The sequence below is a fragment of the Petaurus breviceps genome, unplaced genomic scaffold, assembly GCF_028583685.1.
Source record: "Petaurus breviceps papuanus isolate PSGF00001 unplaced genomic scaffold, PetGlider_PUasm1.0 118, whole genome shotgun sequence".
Taxonomy (NCBI): domain Eukaryota; kingdom Metazoa; phylum Chordata; class Mammalia; order Diprotodontia; family Petauridae; genus Petaurus; species Petaurus breviceps.
This window is the reverse complement of record NW_027185616.1, coordinates 27,624,214-27,635,202: the sequence shown is the minus strand read 5'-3', so window position 1 is coordinate 27,635,202 and position 10,989 is coordinate 27,624,214. Positions and strand designations below refer to the sequence as shown.

General features: G+C 34.8%; 1 long non-coding RNA gene across 1 annotated transcript in view; it reads right to left on the bottom strand.

Annotated features, from left to right (window-relative positions):
* Window positions 1-10,989, bottom strand: part of LOC138160797 (uncharacterized) — a 122,968-nt gene that overhangs the window by 61,431 nt on the left and 50,548 nt on the right. The gene's annotated exons all lie outside the window — the stretch shown is intronic.

The window sequence follows — 10,989 nt, the reverse complement described above, 5'->3', positions numbered from 1 at the left end:
TTAGATTGGAGCAAATGGAAGCTAGTGACTTTATGAGAAATCAAGATGCTGTTAAACAGATGCAAACAAATGAAATACAAGACAATGTGAAATATCTCATGGGAAAAACCACTGACCTGGAAAATAGATCCAGAAGAGATAATTTAAAAATTATTGGACTACCTGAAAGCCATGATCAAAGAAAGAACCTAGAAATCATCCTCCAAAAAATTCTCAAGGAAAACTGTCCTGATGTTTTAGAACTAGAGGGCAAAATAAAGGTTGAAAGAAGCCACCAATCACCTCCTGAAAAAGATCCCAAAAAGAAAACTCCTAGGAATATTATAGCCAGGTTCTGAAATTCCAAGATCAAGGAGAGAATATTAAAAGAAATCAGGAAGAAACAATTTGAATATCGTGGAAACACAATCAGGATAACCCAGGATCTGGCAGCTTCTACACTGAGGGATCAAAGGGCTTGGAATATGATATTCTGGAGGTCAAAGGAGCTGGGATTAAAACCAAGAATCACCTACCCAGCAAAACTGAGTATCATGTTTCAGGGGAAAAAATAGTCATTCAGTGGAATAGAGGACTTTCAAGTATTATTGATGAAAAAAACAGAGTTGAATAGAAAATTTGACATTCAGATGCAAGAAACAAAAGAAGCATGAGAAGGTAAACAGGGAAAAGAAATCATAAGGAATTTATCAAAGTTGAACTATTTACATTCCTACATGGAAAAACAATAATTGTAACTGATGAAATTTTCTCAGTATGAAAATAGTTGAAGAAAATAGAAATATATAGATGTATATATATACATAGACATGTCTGTATAGAAGAGTATATGGGCATATGAATACATATGTGAATGTGTGTATATATGTTTACAGGTATACATAGATAGAGGGCACAGGACCCATTTAATAGGAATGGATGGTATTTAAAAGGAGAAATTAAGAGGTGAGGAAGGAATATAAAAAAAGGAGATGGGAAGAGACAGAATGGGGTAAACTACCTCATATAGAAGAGGCAAGGGAAAATGGTTACAAAGAAGGGGAAGAACAGGAAGGCAAAAAGGCAAAAACCTTATTCTCATTGAATTTGGCTCAGGAAGGAAATGACATACACACAAAATAGGGTATCTCACCCTACAAGACAGTAGGGGTAAGGGGATGAGAGGGGGGATGGTGGAAGGGAGGGCAGGCTGGGGGTAGGGAAGTTGAAAGTACCCACTTTTGAAAAGGGACAGGATCAAAGTAGAGAATAGAACAAGTGGGAGGTGGGATAGGAGGGAAGGAAATATAGTAAGTCTTTTACAATATATCTACTATGATAATGTTTTGCATAGTTACACATGTACAACCTATACTGAATTGTTTATCTTCCCAGTAAAGGTGGGTGACAAGGGAGGAAGAGAATGAATCTGGAATTCAAAGTTTTAAAATAAAATGTTTAAAAATATATAAAAACAATTATTAATATTATGTTACATGTAATTGGGAAATAAGATATACAGGCATTGGGGCATAGAGATCCACCATGCCCTACTGGAAAAGTCAAAGGGGGCATGGAAAAAGATATGGGAGAGAGCATATTGGAAGAGGGGACCACTATTTTGGGGCAGTGGGTAGGGGAATAACAGGGGAAAAATTTGTAACTCAAAATCTGGCAGAAATGAATGATGTAAACCAGAAGTTAATAAAGCATTTGAAAACAAAACAAAACAAAAAAAGAACCAAGCAATAAAGGAATGCTCTGAAATCTGAAAAAAAAAAAACCATACCACTAATAGTACAGCTAGAGGGAATATACATAGGCAGAGTGTATGGGTATGAGGTGAATTTGAAGGAATGACATAAAAAAGGGATGAGAAAGAGGAATACACTGGGTGCATAAGGAAGGTTAGAATGGGGTAAAATATTTTTCATGAAGAGGTGAGAAAAACCTAATATAGTGGAGAGAAAGATGGGAGGGTGGGTGATGGGCATCACTTGAACCTTCCTCTCATCAGTATTGTCTCAAAGAGAGAATAATAAACACAATCAGTGTCATATAGAAATATATCTTACACTACAGGAAAGTAGAAGGGGAAGAAATTAAGCAAAGAAGGAGGGGGGAACTGACAGAAGAGAGGGAAAACCTGAGGATGTGGTAGACAGAAGCAAAACACTGTCAAAAAAGGAAAGCATAAAAGAAGAGAGAGGATAAACAGGAGGTAAAATAGGATTGAAGGAATTATACAGTTAGTAATCATAACTGTGAATGTGAATGGGAGTAACTCTCCCTTAAAGTTAAAGTGGATAGCAGAGTAGATAAAAAACCAGAATCCTACAATGTGTTGCTTACAAGAAACATACATCGCAAAAAAAAAAAGAAAGAAAAATACATGAAGCAGAGAGATGAGCACAGAGTAAAGGTAACTAGTTGGAGCAGAATCTATTATGCTTCAGCTGAAATTTAAAAAAAAAGCAGGGGTAGCAATCCTAATCTCAGACAAAACCAAACCAAAAGTAGCCATAATAAAGAATAAGGAAGGAAAGGAGAAAAGGAAAAAAGGTGGGAAACTACATCTTGCTAAAAGGCACCATAGACAATGAAGTAATATCAATACTAAACATATATGCACCAAGATGTGTAGTATCCAGACTCTAAAAGGAGAAGTTAAGTGAGTTACAGGTTCATCAACAAACAGGGGGAACAGGGCATTATGAAATGTAAAACAGATAATTTTGATTACATTAAATTAAAAGGCTTTTACACAAACCAATCCAATGCAACCAATATTCGAAGGAAAGCAGAAACTGGGAAAGAATATTTACAGCAAGTGCCTTTGATAAAGGCCTCATTTCTCAAATATATAGAAAACTGAACTAAATTTAAAAGAGTACAAGCCATCCCCCAATTAATAAATGCTCAAAGGATAAGAACAGGCAGTTTTCAGAAGAAGAAATCAAAGGTATCTAAAGACATATGGAGAAGTGCTCTAAATCATTTTTATTAGGAGATGCAAATTAAAATGACTCAGGTAATACCTCACACCTATCAGAATGGCTAATATGACAAAAAAAGTAAAATAATAAAAGTTGGAGAAAATGTGGGAAAATTGGGACATGAATGCACTGTTGGTGGAGTTGTGAACTGATCCAACTATTCTGGAGAGCAGTTTGGAACTATGCTAAACAGGCAACCAAATTGCACCTACCCTTTGATTCAGCAATACTATTTGAGGTCTCTATTCAAAAGAGATTATTAAAATGGGAAAAGGATCTACATGTGCAAAAATATTTATAATAGCCCTTTTGTGGTGGCAAAACATTCGAAACTGAGGGGATACCTATCAATTGGGGAATGGCTGAACAAGCTGTGCTATATGAATGTAATGGAATACTATTGTACAATAAGAAATTGTGAACAGGCATATTTTAGAAAAACCTGGAAAGGCAAGTATGAACTGATGCAAAGTGAAGTGAGCAGAACCAAGAAAACATTGTATACAATATCAACAGCATTTTATCATGATCAATGAGTGATTCAGCTCTTCTCAGCAACACAGTGGTCCAAGACAAGTCCAAAGGACTTAAGAAGGAAAATGCTATCCACATACAGATAAAGAAATGATGGACTCTGGGGCGGCCAGGTAGCACAGCGAGTAAGAGCACTGGCTCCAGTGTTGAGAACACATGGAGATTGAATCCCGGGCTCAGACACTTAGCACCCACCCAGAAACACCTGGCCGTGTAACCTTGAGCAAGTTACTTAACCCCAATTGCTTAGGGGTGGCCAGGTGGCTAAGCGAGTAAGAGCACTGGCTCCAGTGTCGGGATTGACCTGGATCAAATCCGGGCTCAGATACTCAGCACCACACCCAGAAATAACAACTGGCCGTGTAACCTTGAGCAAGTTACTTAACCCCAATTGCTTTAAAAAAAAAAAATGATGGACTCTGAATGCAGATTGAAGCATACTTTTTTTCACTGACTATTTGTGTGTGTGTGTGTTTTCCCTTTGATCTGTTTCTTCTTTTACAATTATATCTAATAAAGAAATTTGTATTACATGATAGCACCTATATCAAATTGCTTACCATTTTAGGAACAGGGGAGGGGAGAGAGGGGAAAAGATTTAGAACTCAAAATCTTTATTTTAAAAATGAGTTCTAAAATTTTTCTTGACAAGTTATAGGGGAAAAATAAAATACTATCAAATTTTTTAAGTTAAAAATATAAATGGTGAGTCAATTGGTAAAAAGACTTGGGCTTCTCCAGGTATAGCATAAATTATTGATGTTCCCTTTAACAGCAGTCTATTTTTTTTTGTTTCTCATTTAAATGCATCCTGACACTAAAAGGTTTTTATATGTTCTTATAGGTTTAAGAAAAATATATTGTGTCCATTCTCCTACAAAATTCCTACTTCAATTTCTCACCATGTTGGTACTGGACTTAGTGGGGACAACCTCCCTACTAGCAAAGATTTCAGGTGTACACAACCACTCCAGCAGTCATATTAATTCTTTTAAAAATTTTAGGTTCATTAAGCAGAAACAAACATCTGTAGCTCTTAAGTACTAGACATATAGTCTTTCCCTTACCCTATATTATAAACTTTTTCCAACTTGGTAGAACCTGTCAGAGTTATTTCTGCTATCTGAGGGCCACACATATATTTTTTATTAAGGTACTTAAATTTTCTTGAAGAATAGTTATGCATAGCTATAATCTTTGCTACTAGGGAGATTATCCCCACTAAATCTGATACTAACATGGTGAACCCTACCCCTAGGAGCAGAAATCTACCTGGACATCTCAGGACAAAAAAAAAAAAACCAAGTTGGAAATGGAGGTCAAAGTTTCCATCCCAATGAGCATTTGGGTCTGATCAATAAATGGTCTCTGCCCATCCAACCTAAGAAAGATATAGAGATCAAGTCTCTAATAATAATAATATCAATAACAATAAAATTAATACAGTGAAGCAGCACTGGGTCTAGAGTCAGGAAGACCTAAATTCAAATCCAGTTTCAGATGCTTTTTAGCTGTGTGACCCTATGCAAATCACTTAACCTTTGTCTGCTTCAGCTCCTGAACTGTAAAATGGGATTAAAAACAGCTAGCACCTATCTTTGGGGGGCATTATGACTATCAAATAAGATAATATCTTCTAAATATTTAACATAGCACCTGGCACATGGTTCTTAATAAATGTTTCTTTCCTTCCTTTCTTGCCTTCCTATTTAAGACTGGAGAAATTAATTAAGAGAGTGTGGAATAGTCTAACTGTCAAATTTATGGATGAGGAAAGAATTTGGGACCAAAGAATATATAGAGAACATTACAAAATTTAAGATGGATAATTTTGATTATATAAAATTTAAAAGTTTTTGCACAAACAAAACCAATGTAACCAAAATTATATGAAAAGTAGAAAATTGGCAGGGGAGAATTTTGCAATAAGTATCTCTGATAAAGGCTTTATTTCTCAAATATATAGAGAACTGAGTCAAATTTATAAAAACACAAGTCATTCCCCAATTGATAAATGGTCAAAGGATAGGAACAGGCAGGTTTCAGACAAAGAAATCAAAGCTATCTACTATAGTCATATGAAAAAAAATTCTCTAAATCACTTTACTAGGAAAATGCAAATTAAAACAACTCTGACCACCTCACACCTATCAGATTGGTTAATGTAACAAAAACAGAAAATGCTAAATATTGGAGGGAATATGGGAAAACTAGGACACTAATACACTGTTGGTGGAGTTGTGAACTGATCCAATCATTCTGGAGAACAATTTGGAACTATGCCCAAAGGACTATAAATCTGTGCATACCCTTTGATCTAGCAATACCACTGCTAGGTTTATATCCCAAAGATATCAAAAATGGTGGGGAAGAATCTATTTGTACAAAAATGTTTATCTTTTGGGTGGCTTTTTTGGGGGGTGGCTAAGAATTGAAAATCAAAAATATGCTCATCAATTGGGGAGTGGGTAAACAAGTTGTGATATATGATTGTAATGGAATATTATTGTGTTGTAAGAAATAACAAGCAGGATGATTTCAGAAAAACCTAGACTTACGTGAACTGATATATAGTAAAGTGAACAAAACCAGGAGAACATTGTACACAGTAATGGTAATATTGTTTGATGAAAAACTGTGAATGCCGTGTGACCTTGGGCAAGTCACTTAACCCCAATTGCCCTACCCTCCCCCCTCCAAAAAGCAAAAAAACAAACCAAAAAAACTGTGAATGACAGACTGAAACATGATATTTTTCACTCTCATTTTTTTCTTTTATTTTAGTCTTCTCATACAAAATGACTAATATGGAAATGTTATACATAATTGCATATGTATAACCTATATCTGATTGCTTATTATCTCAGGGAGGGGAGAGAGGAGGGAGACGAAAGGAGGAAAAGAATTTGGGACATGAAAATTTGAATAAAAATGTTTTTAAAAGTAAAATAAAAGCTAACAGCTTGGACAAAACTATTTCCTTCTCTGGGTCTCTCTTTTTCATATTTAAAATTAGGTCAGATTAGATGATCTTTATTAAAGTCCCTTCTCACTCCCAAATGCTGGACCTAACTAATCCCATCTTCCAAAGACAAAGGTTTTTTTTTTTCCTAATTGACATGTGGATCATGAGAGAAATCATATCAGTATCCTTCAAAATATTACAGAAAACTGTGTTAATATCAGTTCAAAAATAAATTCATTCAACAAATATTTGTTGAGGGTCTCCTATATGTGTGTGTATATACTAATTTGCCAAAAGTAGTTGGAGGAAACTAAATATTTAGTTTTTTATAATATTCAGAGTTATGTCTGCTTTCTGAGGGCCACACATATATTTTTTATTAAGGTATATAATATTCAACACAACTGCCACCTCTTATTAAAAAGCCTTTCCTGGTGTTCTCTCCTCCCTCTCCCCCCCCCCCATCTCCCCTACTGAAATTGTGCCTTTTTAATTACTTCTTTTAATCTGGAGTTTAGCATAGTGATTAAAGGACTAGCCTTTAAACCAGGAATATTTGAACTGTGAATGTCACTTAATCTCCCAATGCCGTAGGTACAATTTATAGTTTTGTTTTTGACAGGGGAAGGCAAGGCAATTGGGGTTAAATGACTTGCCCAAGGTCACACAGTTAGTAAGTGTGTCAAGTGTCTGAGGTCACATTTGAACTCAGGTCCTCCTGACTCTAGGGCCAGTGCTCTATTCACAGTGCCACCCAGCTGCCCCTATAGTCTTTAAAACTATAAAGTGCAGGAAAGATACCAACCTGAATTGGAAAAGGAAATGTAGTCCCTTTCCCCATCCATACTCCCAGAAGAAAATCAGATCCTTAAGAGAAGGTACTGAGTTTGGTTTGCTTTGCTTTGGTTTATATTGTTTATATCTTCTGTATTGTTTTTTTTGTATATATCCTCTGTATCTAGCATTGTTCCAAGCATATGGGACCTAATAAATACTTGTTTAATGAAGTAATTATTTTTGTGCACCCATTTTTAAAAAGTTATTTTAAAACTCACTTCATAAAAAGGTATGTAAAGATGTTTATTTCAATAACTAGATCAAAATACACATATAGTGATGACAGATTTTTTAAAAATATATAACTGCTGCCTTGTTTTAATGATAAAATGTCTGAAAAAACTAGAAATCTGAATCTTTCCTCTAGGTGGCGAGCTCATACTTCTAACAATCTGTAGAATGTAGTGTGTCCCCCTGCAGACTTTGTTAAAATAATAGAAGACTGAAAACAGAAGCAACCTTAGAGATCATCTGCCCCAATCCCAAAATTTTACAAAGAAAGATTACAGTTTATACAACTTTCACTAAACACCCAATACCTTCTTTCTAGTTTATACTACATTTGTAAGATTGTGGCATTTAAATAAAAATGTCTACTAAGTAGTTTTTTTTTTTATTATTCTCACAGATTTCCTCTTTTTTCCTTTTTCTTTATCCAAAAATCAATTATTGAAACATATTTTAAATGGCATGAAATAAGTCTAAATGTAATAGAAAGTAGAAATGAAAAAGAATGCTATTTAGTTCCAAATTTCTTTTGAAAGTCTCAATTTTGATGATTAGATTTGACTCTGCAACAATTATTTATTACATACCTACTTCATACAAAGCAATGGAATAGAAACTGATAATAAAAATACAAATCAAAAGACATTTAAGTAGAATTTTACTAGAGTATATATATATATATATATACATATATATATTTCTTAAACATGTGAGACAACTTGCACTAAGTATCTAACTCAAATTATTCATGATTATAGAAACTGATGCAAATATAAAATCATTGTACTTTCTCTGACCTTATCCATGCAAATTAAATGAACACATTTTTGTAATTTTATAAAAATTTTTTCAGTGTATACGAACAATTAGAACAATACAGCCTCAGTAATATGCTTTTTCTCAGCCCTACAGATGTTCTCTCTGAATTATTTTTATATTTATTATGAAAATCAGTATAGAAGATATATATCAATCATAAAAATTGAGAGAAGTTAAATGCATAATAGAATAGCAGATGATTTCCCCCAAGATTTCTTACTGGTTTCCACAACTGTTTATTTTCCCCCTGTGATGCTGTTTTCTCAGTAACAAGTATTTCCTTAAAAAAAAAAAAGGCAGCTAGATGGCACAGCACCATCCCTGGGGTCAGGAGAACCTGAGTTCAAATCCTATCTCAAACACTTGACACACTTACTAGCTGTGTGACATTAGGCAAATCACTTAACCACAACTGTCTTGCCTTCCCCTCCAAAAAAAAAAAAAAAGCATTTCCTTGAGATTGTACAAATCTACCAATTACAAATTAGTATCTCACAATGAAGTCAGTGACTGGGTTAATAAGATAATTTTCTGTAGTTTTGAATGATATTTATGCAGCTTAGAAAATAAAAATGTAGTCCAAGGAAACTTACTAAATTGACAAACATTTAAATGCTCACTATGTGACAGGCACTATGCTGGAAATACAAAGACAAAGCAGAACACTGGCCTTGATTTCAAGAAGCTTGTGGTCTACTGGGAAAAAACCTATACCTACAAATATATACAGAATAAATTTGTGATAATTAATAGAAGCAAGGCATTAGCATGAAGGCAGTTAAGGGAAAGCTTCTTTTAGAGAGTGGGACTGTGGCTTGTACTTAAAGAAAGTCACAAAAGGGCTGTGAGGTGGGAGAGAGTTCCACTATCAGTAAAAATGCATCGTGATGAAGCAACAAAATGGCTGATCCCCAGAATCACTCAAGTTTCTCCAAACCAGAAAATTATACACCAAAGATAAAGCAATTTTAACTGTTTCCATTATCTAGAACACCAAGAATCCAAAAGAAGATTAAAGAAAAAAAAAACAATACAGGAACTGATGCTTACTTGACTCTGAGTTCAAGCGGTGCCTGTTCCTTCTTTCCAGGGTCATGGAGACCCCAGCTTCAGGCTGCAGAAGCTTGCTCAGGGTTTAACATCCTGCTTGACCATAACCCTTTAGAAGAAAAAGCCTGCCAGCAGGGACCACAACTCAGAAGGACTAGCTTGACAAAGTGCTGAACTGCTGATGCTAGAGGCAAAACAAGCTGAACTGCTGGTGCTAGGCCAGAGAACTGAGCAAGTAAGGAAATGAGACAGGTTGCCAGGGCACAACAACATTGGTGTGTAGGGTTGTATAGCAATTCACCAAACCTGAGGGAGAGAGGACAGTACCCAGATGGCACAAGATCTAACCAGACAAAATTCTGTTGGACTGGGCAGTAGAACCATGAATTGGCCAATGTGGGAGGAGACTAAGACACTTTGAGATCCAGTCCCCAAGGAACCCACAATCAGGAAGTGAGTGATAAGGGCTATAAGGAGGGGAGGGGAGGGGAAGAGAGACTAAAAATACCAAAGATTTCAAGAAGAAATCTTAAGAAACTGAAAAAAAAATCATAACAAAAATGAAATATGACCTCCTGATCTGGTAAACAAGTTCAGGCATCTTTGAATAAATACTGAAAAACAAAGGAAAATGTTCCAATGCTAGATGAGACCGAGGACCTGGTAATATCTGAGAATATGGAACTACAACATACTGCTCCTAAGTAGTTTAAAAAAGAAATGAGAATTGTGAAAGCAGAGTTTATTCCATGCAAAGAAAAAATAATGACTAGAAGAAAAACCTTGAATCTTGCAATGGCAGGTCTCAATAAAGAAACATAAGAAAAAATAATAGATTGAAGATGCAAACATGCAGAAGTGAAGGACAATCTAAAAGAAGAAAAGCAAAAAACATGACATTAAAAGAAACATGCTTTCTATGTGAGTACAACATACTGATCTTGAAGACAAGATACATAGAGTTAACCTGAAGATCATAGGTCTCCCAGAAGAACATGACAGGACAAAAATACATAACAGCATAATGAAGAAAATAATAGAAGAGAATTACCCAAAACTTCTAAGTATATATATATAATTTCTTAAACATGTGAGACAACTTGAACTAAGTATCTAACTCAAATTAGGCATGATTATAGAAACTGACACAAATATAAAATCATTGTACTTTCTCTGCCCATATCCATGCAAATTAAATGAACAGATTTTTGTAATTTTATAAAATTTTTTCAGTGTATACGAACAAGTCGAACAATATGGCCTCAGTAATATGCTTTTTCTCAGCCCTACAGATGTTCTCTCTGAATTATTTTTATATTTATTATGACAATCAGTATAGAAGATATATATTAATCATAAAAATTGAGAGAAGTTAAATGCATAATAGAATAGCAGATGATTTCCCCCAAGATTTCTTACTGGTTTCCACAACTGTTTATTTTCCCCCTGTGATGTTTTTTTCTCAGTAACAAGTATTTCCTTAAAAAAAAGGCAACTAGGTGGCACAGCACTTTAGACTCCAAGATATATAGTGGTTAAATTTAATAATTCAATTGAGAAACAGAGAGACAGAGAGAGAAA